The sequence below is a fragment of the Accipiter gentilis genome, chromosome 28, assembly GCF_929443795.1.
Source record: "Accipiter gentilis chromosome 28, bAccGen1.1, whole genome shotgun sequence".
NCBI classification, from domain to species: Eukaryota; Metazoa; Chordata; class Aves; order Accipitriformes; family Accipitridae; genus Astur; species Astur gentilis.
This window is the reverse complement of record NC_064907.1, coordinates 10,104,501-10,117,268: the sequence shown is the minus strand read 5'-3', so window position 1 is coordinate 10,117,268 and position 12,768 is coordinate 10,104,501. Positions and strand designations below refer to the sequence as shown.

At 41.1% G+C, this 12,768-nt stretch overlaps 1 protein-coding gene across 3 annotated transcripts in view; it reads right to left on the bottom strand.

Annotated features, from left to right (window-relative positions):
* HEATR1 (HEAT repeat containing 1) overlaps positions 1-274 on the bottom strand; it is a 39,221-nt gene extending 38,947 nt beyond the window's left edge. For all 3 annotated transcript variants that reach the window (XM_049830697.1, XM_049830698.1, XM_049830699.1), the window contains exon 1: positions 220-274. The gene's annotated coding sequence lies outside the window, so the exon portion shown is untranslated. The remainder of the gene's footprint in view (positions 1-219) is intronic.
* Positions 275-12,768: the final 12,494 nt, after the last annotated feature.

Below are 12,768 nucleotides of genomic sequence, written 5' to 3'. Positions count from 1 at the left end.
CGCGGATAAGGCAGTCGCACGGAGACACGCCGTCCCTCTCTCCGCCCCGCTCCCGGTGCGGGCCCCGCTGCCAGCTGCCCCTCGGGGGGGGCACACAGGCGGGGATGGGCCGGACCCAGCCGAGCCGGGGAAGAAGAGGGACAGCGGCAGGCGGTGGCACGGGCCCCCATCCCGATCCCCGTCCCGATCCCGATCCCGGTCCCGGTTCCGGACACCGACCTGGCTCCGCGCCGCTCCCCGCCGGGCCCCACGTGGGCTGCGCGCGCCGCTAACCCGGAAGCAGCGTCCCCAGCGGAACGGGAAGTTCCCGCCCCTTCTCCTCAGGGCGGTGAGGCGGGAGCCCTCCCTGAGGAGGCGCCGCCTGCAGGCGGGACTCCGTGAGGGAGGCGGGCCGTTGTCGGCCGTTGTGGCCGGTTTCGGGCGTCCGGGCGGGTGCCTCGGAGCTCAGCGTTCGTGTGGAGGCTCGGTGCCGGTGTCGGGCGGGGGCCAGCCTGTCGGTGTCGGGGAAGCAACCGGTGGAAGCGAGCAGTTGAGGTGTGAAGGCCGGCGGCGCCGGCGGGAGAAGCCTCAGTGAGGTGTCTGTGGCGAGGCGTGCTGCTGGCTTTGTGTTGAGCTCAGCGAGGCAACAGCCCGGGCTGCGGGTGGGGCATCCACTGAACACGGTCAGCGTGTCTTAACAGTAAGGGCGCGCACACCTGATGTTGTTCCACCTTGGGATTTTTCCACATCTGGAGCGAGTGGTGCTAGGGCAAGTGCAGGACTGCCATGACTTGAAAGCTACTGTGGTGTGTATGAGCTAGATCCCAGTTGCAGAACCACAGAACTATGTAGGTTGGAAGAGTCCTCTAAAAGACGTCTGATCTAGCCCCAGAGCAGGGCCAGCTTAGAGCAAGTTGCCCAGAGTTTTGTCCAGTTGTGTTTGGAGTCTCTCCAAGGATGGAAATTCCACAGCTTCACTGACCCTCTCATCCAAGGTTTGGTTATTCTCAGATTAAAAAGAAATTCCCAGTATTAAAAACCATGATGTCTCCCACCAGTTTGCATTGAAGGCTGCAGGGTTCTGCACCTGGAAGTCGGTGCACAAAAGCCAGAAAGGGGACATAGCTTGTGAGAAACCAGGAGAGGCCAGCGGGGGGGAAGAAAGAAAGAAATATGATTTCAGTTGATGTCAGCGGATGGGCAAGATAATGCCAAATATAACAATTCCAGCACCAGATCCATAAAATTATTTCCATATATTGTTGAGAAGCTGTATGGGTATGGCAGAAATAACAAATTTGTTCACATAGTAAAGCTGCCTTATTTGACAATCATTTAGCATAAAGTAGAAATACAAAAAGCTGGCAAAAGCTTAGGGTTGCAGAGAATTGTTTGATTGCTTAATTTTATCCGTAAGGAATATGCACTGATTTCAACAAGACTCTTTGCTTGTATTAAGTTAAACCTTTGTAGGAGTGGGAGCAGAGAGAGAAAATGAAGCTGGATGTCTGACTTTGTGCCTGATTATATTTGCTGGTGACTTGTCAAAGAGAATGCATTAACTATATATTGAGTTACTTCTGACGTGGTATTATCTGGTTGTAATGATGGCAATTGCTGAGCTGTTAAGGGTTGCTACCACTGCAGTTACAGCAGTGTTAAGGTGTTTGGAGGATATTACTGATTTAATGGGTTTGCTATTATTTTTCTGGTTGTTCTAATACTGAGATTCTGATCATCTAGCAAACGAGCAGGCTAGGGGTGGTGCAAACCAATTTATTATACTTTTTCACATTCCCTCTGGCTTCTGTGCATCTTTTCCTTTTATGAAGCCTTCATGTGACTTTATTTTTAGCATAGTTTAAACCTGCATAGATATGCATGTTTGCATGTCTAAAAATACATACCATTAAAATCTGTAGACTTTGGAAAGGACAGAAACCTGTTTCTGAAAAATAAAACTAGTCATTTTTTAGAAATGTGGTTCATTATTTGAATACTCTAGCTAGAAAGATAAACTAGAAGTTGTAAATGCTGAAATGTGTTCAGGTTTTCTAGTACTCCTATCCCACTCTATTCTTTCCCATGGAGAGCCGCAAGACAGAGGTTTTATACCTTTGTGCTTTTTGTTCCATCCTTGTTTGGTTTCAGAGTAAAGCTGGGATTCCCTCCTGAGGAACAGAGACCTTCTGCAGAGGGAAAAATATTCTCGATTTAATTCTAAAAAAGCGTTTCCTGGGAAAAATATAAAAACAGAAGGTCTATTAGGAAATATGCTGAGTTGGCTTTGTGATTCCCTAGAGGTAAGGCTGAATATCACAGAGATTTGCTCCATACTGGACTACAAAGAGAAGCTTTCCTGAACTGAAATCCAAGCCTGTTTCAACCAGTCGCTTTAGTTTCTCAATGCCTACATCATCACATAGCTAGTCTGTATGGGTGGAATTCTCATAGCTGTACTACAGCTGAGATCACCTCTGCTGATGGCTGCTGTTAAAACTGCATTTGACAGATTAGGCTCTGTGTTAAAAAATCTTAAAGTCTTAGAATATAAATTTTCATATGCTAATTTTTATTTGTTATTTATTATTATTATTTATTATCTATATATGGAAAAAAGTGCTCTGTTTCAAGTGTTTTCTGAAAGCCTATTCACTTGTAAGCATTGGTGTATTTGAAAAGATTTGATTGAGAAATGCAAACGCTATTAAACTTTTCATGTTCTTTATGTCTGGGTAAATTTGTGCTACTGCTGGAGCAAATACAACTGATGTCTTTGTATAAATACAGATCTACTCTTTATATTCCTTTCCTTCCAGCTCACGTCACCAGCTGTGATATATACAGCTATATCTACCTTGGTAAGTAATGCAACCCAGTAGGAGGAAATTTGTAAAATGAAGTGGTGCTGAGGAACCCTCGTCACGCTGTGTGCATTTCAGAGGTTTTATGCAGACTGGATCTTGTTCTGCCCTGGAGACCAAATTCCCATTAGGTGCGTTCCTGGAATGCATATTCTGGTTTGGTTTCATGTGTAGGCAACAGATGGGGAGGAATTTCATTTAAAGAGGAAAAGAGAATCACTTCTGAAACAAAAAAGGAGCGTTTGGTAGCATTCAATTGTAATATATGAAGATGAAGGTAAGGAATTGAGTACTACCTGTACAATTTACTGTTTACATAGAAAGTTAGAGAGTGTTTGTATTAAGTACTCTCAAAAGCTTGTTAATTCATTTGCTAAGATGATGCTTCTTTTTCTGGCTTGTACCACCTCCCATAATCTAGTGAGCCACCATGATTTTGGATTGCTAAAACAGTTCTGAAGGAGGTGAAAGAGAGGCACCTTCTGTGTGCTTCACCATCACTTGCTAATAGTCTTTGTATGTTCCCTGACATTTCTCCATGCCATTTCTAATAGGGAATGTGACAGTGTCTGACATCTAAAATACGATCTGATTGCAGCATAATGAAGTAATATTCAAACCTTTCTAGGATATGCAAAAGAGACTATAACTTCCTTAGAGTGTATCAAGTTCTCTAACTTTTTAAGTAAAAGTAGGTGTTAACAGATGTGTGTGTTTAATGTGGGTATATGCATACCCACATTATAGCCTGTAAAATGATCTGTGTTCTGGAGCAGTGGCTTAAACACCTTGTAAGCCAAGGTGTTCTGGAGCAGTGGCTTGAACATCTTGTAAGCCAAGGTATTCTTATTTTGAAGGGATATATTTTGTTTTGCTACTGGTTGTAGGAGGCATGCCAAAGTTTTGTAGTTTCAGAGGCTGCGCAGTTAAATCTGCTACTCTGAGCTAATCTGTGTCCTTTGTTCTTAATGTATGTATCTGCTCCCTATTGGAAGTTTATAAGAATACATCTGTGGTCTCTGAATTTATAAAGTTACTGTAATTATCAGGAAGAACAGTGTTTGTTGTGTACTTTAAGGCTGCAGTAATGTATTTTTCTCTGTTTTCAATTTTTTCTGCTCTCTGTGACAATGCAGCAGTCACTGTTCACCTGTGGACGTTGTGCAATAATGAGACAGTACTCTTCTGCAGTGTATACATTGATAAGGCCTTGAGGCCATTATTCCCTTGGCTAGGCTTTTGTTAGAAGCAAAGAGCTTGGAGCCATTGTATCATGTCACAGAGAGTTAAGATTTGTTTTCCCTATCTACCCTTCCTCCCCTAAGGGCTTGATCTTTTTATGCTTACATTAGTGAAACTCAGGAGTAGTTCTGATGAGGTCAGTGGAGTTACATGAGTGCACGGCTGATGTAACTGAAGGCAGAAACAATCAAGCATAATTCGGTGGTGGTTGATGTTAGAGAGAATTGCAGTTCTCATTGCTGGAACAAGACTGAAGAGGGAATAATTCTTCAGTTGAACTGAAGGGCTAGAAGAACCTTCCTTGCTAGGCAGTGTATCAAGCACATCATCAACTTACTGACCACTGTGGCAGGCAGTATCATGTTTCCTTGGCTTTTCTTGGAAAATCTATTGCAGCTTCCCCCAGCCATAAATTCTCATGTGTAGCTGCATTCCAGATCTAATAATAAATAGAAACCCTCTGGATGGGGTGGCAGGAAGCTATTTTGGGGGTTTTACTGTATTAAAGGCTTTCTGATGTGGTCATATAAACTGAGGACTTTTGAATCAAAAGTGTTGTAAAGGAAGCTTTTTAATATATATTCTAGATAAGAAGAAATAAACCCTGAATAAACAAACTAGTTTCAGCTAGGCACATGAAGAGAAAGCATCGGCTTGAAAAGGGTAGGCAATAGTCATCTCTGTAACTCCATTTGTATCCTCTCAAGGTAGGTCTAGTTTGTCCCAAAAGCATCAGGGAGAGTTAGGAAGACAAATGGAGATGGTGAAAAATGTAAGAAAAAAGCAGTCCTTTCAGTGCTGAGCTACTTGATGAATTGTGATTTTGTTCATTGTGTAAAAAGTCAACTAGAAAGTTGGATTTTAACAACTGCACAATTGTTACAGTGAAAATTAGGAAACTGTCTCTCATGATTGCTGTCACTGTGATAGTCCTTTGTCATGATTTAATATTTATTAGGCTGGGAAATATGATACTGTGTGTATATGTTAGCTGTTTATTATTATGAAAAGGTAGCTGTGCCAGACAATCTACTGAGAGAGTAGGTGTCATAGATCTACTGTGTGGTAGTCATGAGTCACATTGTTTAATGCATTGGGAGAACTTGGTATTCGGAGTGTAGCAATGTCGCCATTAGGGACTTGGATGTAATAAGCAATAAGGAGAGTGTTGTGTACTAGACATGTCTCATCTTTCATAGCAGTGCTGTAAGCAGTAAAAGAGGCAATAAACTGAAGGATGGGGAGAAGGAAAAAGTGATCAATATGGAACATGGTTAACACAGCATGCTTTTCTTACTGCAGTATACTGTCTTGCTATCGCCTCCCTCAATTGCCTGTTATTCAAGCAACTGACAGGCGTTGGAGTAGCAGTAGATCTCATATGGTGCAACTACCCATTCCTGACCTGCAGCTGTTCAAAAATCTATTTGATTGTCAGCCAGCCATTTGCTGTTTGGGTGTGTTTTTTTTTTAAATGCCAAGATGAATCGCAGCTCTTTCCCTGAAGGAGAAATAGCGTCATTCCTATCCAGATGCACTAAATACAAATTTCAGCCGTTTGCCAGGCTGGCCATTGAAGGCAGTGCTGCTTTCATTTTTTTCATTTGCCCCAGTCACTGCCAGTCCATCGGCCTTTTCCATACCTGGTGAATACCTGGTTTGAACTAGAATGAGCTCATAACTTTGTATGATAATGCCTGAAAACAGTATGATCCACATTCAGTAGCAGAGGGGAGAAAATATATCTGCCAGTTTTGCTGATCAGTTATATTCAGTGACATATTTTTATTTATCCACTTTCTGAAGTTTATTGATTTTATGTATTTTTGTGTAGGAATGAGTTATGCATTCATGTAATGCCTAGCACAGTGGCACTGTGAACACTGGGAACAACTGAACGTGTCTTAATGTATGTATATATGCATATATATATGAGAGATATTAATACTATAATAGTTAAAAAGTATTAGGCTTTTGGATTTGCTTTCATTGTGCATTGGAAACTGTTCGTGCTGTTATGTATCTTGGGAATTCTTGGGGAAAAAACCTGTTATTAGAAGAAATAGTGTGTTTGATTTAGATGGTGAGGGCATGCAGCTGAGTTTTACTGATAAGCCTAGATCTCCAGCTTTGCTGATTTACTAGAGGTGCCATGTTTTCAGAGTTAAAATAGTGGCCCTGCTCTCTCGAGATGATGTAAAGACTCTGCTGCCTTTCATAAGACAGTCTTGACAACTGGAAATGTTCTTGATAGCAGCTAATAACTCTTACTGACAAAAGTATATGTCAATGTTTTCTCCAATGCATTTCTTACTCCCTGTCATTCTGCATGTATTGTGTATGCCAGTGACTTAAGAGACTTCCCTGCAGAGAAATCACTGGAGAGAGACTTAGAGGCCCAGTGACATCAGAGGCAATTCCCTGGACACACTGAGAGGAGGGTGTGATTTCTGCAGAAGGCTTGACAGGCAGTTAGTGTAGTGGGTAGGAAGGCAGTCTTGAACGTGTGGTGAAGGGGAGTGTGTGGTGCTAAGAATCAGGTGATTCTGCCACTGATGGTGATACACGTCCTTTAAATAAGCCTGGTGGCCAGAGACAAAGCAGTTCCTGCTGTGATGCTCTCAAATACTGCACAGGAAAGGTTACACGTCAAAATCTTTCTCGCTTTACTTGTGGTAGGATCCCTTTGGTTTGCAATACCTGCTGATACTTAACAGTATGGTCATGTATGTGACTTGTTTTAGTCTGTAGAGGGGAACAAAACATTTTAAACAATTTATGACTCATTTAATCTTTCCAATGTGCCCAGTCTGTCTGTGTCACTGTAACACATTTGAAGACACTTTTGTGTGAACCTGCAACAGACAGATCTAAGATGCAAAACATGATGTTCTTTTTCGAGCAGAAGCTGTAGTGGTTATGTAACTGTTAGGCTGCACTGGAAGCCATTAGTGCTTTCCTTAACATTTTGCATGAACTGCCTTCCAATTCAGAACTCATTTATAATTACTTAATTCATAATGTATTTATCATTAGTTGCAGAGCTGATATCTTAAAAGGACATCGAGTTCACAGGTCAATTAATGGTGGACCGTGCCAGAGTTAAGTTTTCCAAGCAGTCTTATTTGAGCTGCTTTGTATGTATCGCAGTGCAGACTTTAATTGCATAGTCACAAACTACTTTTTCTCCAGAAATCCTGCTTTGTTCAGTGTATTGTATAAGCAGTTCTCTACAACATTATGATTTCTCTTTTTTATTCAATGCAGGTCTGTTGCACTCAGTTGAAGCATGTTCCCAAATACATAATTTATTATTTTCAGCTCTGGTCATTACACTATTTGTACTTGTCTTCAAATATTCCAAATCTGTTGGGTATTTGATATTCACATACTTCCTTATACTTCACAGCATTAGTATTATTCCTGGTCTACAGAAAGAAAACTGAGGCACATGCTCCAAACTGTCCATAGTTCCATTTCCCCATCCAGTGGATAGTTTTAGGATAATGAATGCTGGTACTATGGAATTTATCTATTCCCTAAAGTGCTTTACAGAGTACAATTACATACTGTCTTCTTGCCCACTGAGTAGGCCTGGTGGTTTGAAAATTTAGGCCCAGCAGAATCCTATATTTGCCTGATATTTCCATCATGCATTGTTTTAAACATTCTCTTCTGCAATTGAAAGTACAGTCTATGACCCTCCTGACTTCCACCACTGGTACTTCAACAGTAAAAAATGAGGCCGTACAATTTTAGGCCCCAGCTAGCCTCATTTTCCGTAGATCATCTGTACCAGGGTTACTGATGAAGGAGGTGTAAGGGGGGTTGCTGAGCCACGGGCAACAAAGGGAAAAGTGTCTTGGTGTTCTAGCAGCACATTCATAACTGAATAGTCTCCCACAGAGAAGTCCAAGATATATTTGAATCCATCTGTTTGAACAGCAAAATAAACTTTCTGCTGAATACCTGTGGAGCCTTACAACCTATAAGAGTTGGCTTACTTTGTCCTAGTTGCTGACTCTACCTCCAGTAACTATTGTCCATATGAACTGGAGAAATACCTGGAACAGCATCTGGCTTGGAAAAAAAACCCAAACGAACACCCTCTTGAATTTGGTTCAGTTATGAAATTCTGGAAGATAACAGCTATTCCAGATTTAACTATGGGACACAACAGAGATCTAGACTGTACATTACCACAACTTGACTGCATTTATCCTGTAGACAAACTGGTTTCAAAGTGAAGAAACATGAAAATACTCTCCTCTCCTCCTTTGCTTATGCTAAACTGGACTTATGCAGGGAGAAAGGTGAACCAATTAAGAAACAAAGGACTTGTCCACATTCAGAGAGATTGAGAGTATACAAGAGCCTTCACCATGGTAGGTTATTGCCGGTAGATCTCAAGAGCAACCAGTCGTACTGGAAAGTATGTCATGCAAAATTGATACCCATTGCTCCTGAGATGAGAATACAGCCAAAGTTAGTGAGAGAGATCATAGTTGGACAGGGAACAACTGTCTTCAGAACAGGAATTGGAAAGTCCAGGCCTTGTTGCTTTCATGTCGGGCATGGCAGGAACATCGCTCATTTTCTCAGTGCTGATTCTTAGTACAGCTGAGTGTCAGAGTAAAGCTTTGTTGGACAGGATGTAAGGACAACAGGTCTGGAAAAGGAAAACTTGCACTATACATGTTGCAAAAAGAACATGTTATCCCCGTTTGGCAGTAATTCAGGTTGCACCTAATGCTGCCTTATACAGGGATGAACTTGCCCCTTTTACTAATCTTTGTATCGCTCCTGTGGAATGAATAATAAGTAGCTAGTATTAATTTTTACAGATTGGCAATTTATTCAAGCAGGTAGCCTTCTTGAGTGTGTAATTTCATTGATGTTAGTGAAATTACATTGGTGTATATGGAAAGAGAAATGAGGGGATTGAGACTGCAACTTGTCTAAGGTCATTCAGTCAATCTGTACAAATGCTGAGTTTAGAACACAGCAGTGTCTGGTATCTAGTGCCCATATCCTGTGCCTGTAATCTCTACCTCATACCTCAGTGATTTAAAACCTGCCAGGTCTCATCTGTGCCCCTTAGATAATTATTGTCTGGAAACTCTGACTTAGTTGATGGTGTATGTTTCTAGATAAATAAAAGCTATGCATTCCTTATCTCACACGCACATCTCTGTTCTCTTTTCTCAGTGTGACCAAAACTATTGCTGAATAATGTTGTGCTTTTTTAGACAAGTAGTCTCAGGTAAATCAGTTATGGGTCACAGCCTGACTCACTAAGAGATTCTTCTAACTGGTTGTATTCATGAAGTACAAATTGTATAGTCAGTTGCAGGCTTTCACATTGCCCTAGTTGCACAGTTTCTTCCTTGCTTAGTATTTTTGCGGGATAAGGCTAAGCCAACATTAAACAGGAAGACGGCCAGGATTCTGAGAACATGTGACGATGTGCAGGTTTCTTCAGAAGGTTTGTAATAGGCCATGCTATATCCCTAGTCCTGCCCCTTGCATTCTCATGACTGAACCATTTTTAAAATCCTGAATCTGTCTCACCATTTTTTCCGATCTTATGCCAGCACTATTTGTAGTTTCCCCACCTGTTACTCTGTGTATTACGTTGTAACTGCCTCTGTATTGCTCTACAATTTCAGTGTGCTAACAGACTGACTGCAGTGTTGTATATAAATTACGATATACATTTCCCAGTTTTTCCTTTGATGTTACATTTCTAACCTGTGCGAAGCACCTATCAAAGCTTCTGATATTATTTAGGTCCTGATCTAATCTGTCTTTATGAGTTGCATCTACCCCGACAAGAACCATTAAACACAAAAGGCACCCTCAAGAGGCTCAAGGGATAAAGGAGTTCGGGTTTCATGGTTTCTTCTGAAATATTCAGTAGAAATATGTCAGAATGTGAGGTCTGAGGGCTCTTCTCATTCATGAAAGCTGTGATCTTGGGCAGTGCTGCCTGGCAGCAGCCATCCCTGGAGGGTTTGCCCTCTGCTACCCTACATCTTTCAGCTCTCACATTGCAGTTTGTGATTGCTATTATGTATCACGGTACTGCCTAGTGATACTGTGGCAGAGACCAGATGTTCAATGTTTCCTACTGATACCTGCCTTGAAGCCTCTCTGAGAACCAGGACCATTGGCGGTGCAGGCTACAAGGCTGCAAGTGTGGCCCTAAAAACAGTAGGGATATCCCCTCCAGATTATGAGGGACCCTGAATGCCTGAGCAAGCCTGATGTGCTAGAATAATGCTAGGCATTTTTGGGTGTAGGCTACATACAGACCTGAGAGACAAACATGGAGGTGAAGGGCGTATGTTAAGTAGGCTTCTCAGGGCTTTTAGACAGAAAAAGCCTCTGCTCCAGAGGATTTGTGTTCTAGGTGGACATTAAGGATCAAAGGAAACACTGCTGACACAATTTTAAAAACAGGAGAGTGCAACACCAAAAGCTTGTTTCTCTCAGTGAGAGTAGACTAATAGACCAACTTTTAGCTTTTGGGGAAAATTTTATCTGAACTGACTTGCTCAAGGTCACATAGGGCATCTTAAGCTGGTATGGATCACCCCGTGTCTCAGCCCCGTGATTTTCCTTCCTCACAAAGGGTTGGCAAAAGCCAGTGATCTCAGTGCAGTCAGCATTTTCTCCATACTCCTGAAGCCCAAGCTATGCTTTAGTAGTATTTGTCTGTCCTATAAATGTTTCTTGCTACACTTCATCCATGGCTGAATTTCAGGGACAGAGTAAGTCGTCTCTATATATAGCTGATGATACATTTTGGGATCTTCTGACAATGTCAGTTGTTACTATGAAGCCAGCAATGCACTTTTTCAGCTCTTTCTCCATTTTTATTTCCAAACCTGTCATTTGAAATGGTATACTTTAAAAAAATAAATTATAAATGTATACTTAGCTTCTGTATAATTAATATCACCATGCATGAGTAGCATGGGGATTTTTCAGAGTCAAAGTTTGTGCCTCTTGGTGCTTGATGTGGGAGGGCTAATATGCTCAATGCCCATGGTGCTTTTCCTTAGCTCAGACAAAATCAGAATTTTGGTTCCCAGATGTATGCTTCTCTTCTCTGCTCTCTTTCTGCCTCCCTTCTGTATGTGTTCATTTTGGGAATATGAAGCAACTGTAATGTCTGTTCATTATTATCTTTACATATTGAATTTAATTCCTTGCCTTTTTCCTGAACTTAGAAAATAGTGTATTTCTTACATTGGAGAAGGTTGGTTGTGTTTATTGTATTGGAAAAAAAAAAAAAAAAAGGTAATTTTTCCCAAACTTTAATAAAAAATAAATACATTTTATAACACACGCTATCTTTCTGCTTCGCTTTGTTTGGGAAATTTCTGCATAATTTTTAACAGAATCCAAGATTTTGGCCCAATCTATATTATCAATGTCTTCTTTAAATAATTCAAAATTTTGTTGGTTAAGCTTTAAAATAGTGGATATTTGCTACAAGCAAAAGTACATTTTAAGCAAGAGTTATGACACGCTTTGAAAATAAAAGGTCTTTTTATCCCCCTTTTAAGATTATGTTAACAGTTTACACAAGGGAACAATCACTTTGAATTTATTTTCTTTGATCTTTCATTGACTTCTTGTGAAACCATCCTACTGTTTCTTTTTCACAAAGAAACAGGCTATGCCTATGGAAAGATGATTGCTTAAAGACTGACTTATTGAGCTCTCATAAGGTTCTTTATCTTCCTGTGGCCTTTCTGAGACAGTGTTGGGAGATGTCAGCTATTGTGTTCCTACACAGAAGTGTTACAGCTGAAAACTAATGGTAATCATTTTCACATCAGTTGATTGTTTCATAGGAGATTATTTAAGTAGAGAAGTCTGGCTAATTTCTTATTCTAAATCTCACTAAGTTCAAATAGAAGAATGGTCTGGGGAAACATTGTTGCAGTGTTCCACATTTTTGAAGTTTTATTAAAAAGTTGGGGTTTTATTCTCATTCTAAGGTTTTGTGAAAGGGAAGAATAAGCAGCAGGTTGAAGGGATTGAAAGTCTGATGAACGGTGAAAATATGGAGGAGTGAGTTCTTGAGGGAATGATATGACGGCTTTTGGGGAGCGAAGGGATGTTAAATATAAACTGTGTGAAGCAATTTCCATTTCATTAAAAAAATGATAAAGGTTGACACAGGAGGTGAAAACTGTGCTTCCTTTAGTTAGAAAAGCTCTTTGATTCTCAAGGAGCTTAATGCAAAGGGTGCCAGGAGGCTTTTGCTTGGGTGGTATTAGATTAAAAGATCCTTCGTAAGTTGGAACTGTGATGAGAAATTCTGAGTGAGTTCACCCACAGATCTGCTGCTCCTGTTAGGAAAGTTCTGGCCTTCTTTGGTGCTCCTCATGCATGGGAAGTGGTATCTTGTTTCCACAGTGTTCTCCTGAGGTAAAGGCATTCTCCTGGGTAGGCCCTTACTAGCATTTATGTTAGCATGAACTACAACTGCACACATTTTGCCAAATAGAAGATAAAAATAGTTGACAAATCAGCTCTGCCATCTCCATTTCTGATCTCCCTGTGCCACCTTATTTCTTCTAATCTGTTTGGCACTCATGAGTATCAATCTGTTTGGCAATCATGAGTATCAGTCATGAATGAGTTTTTGTCTTACCACATTGTAAGC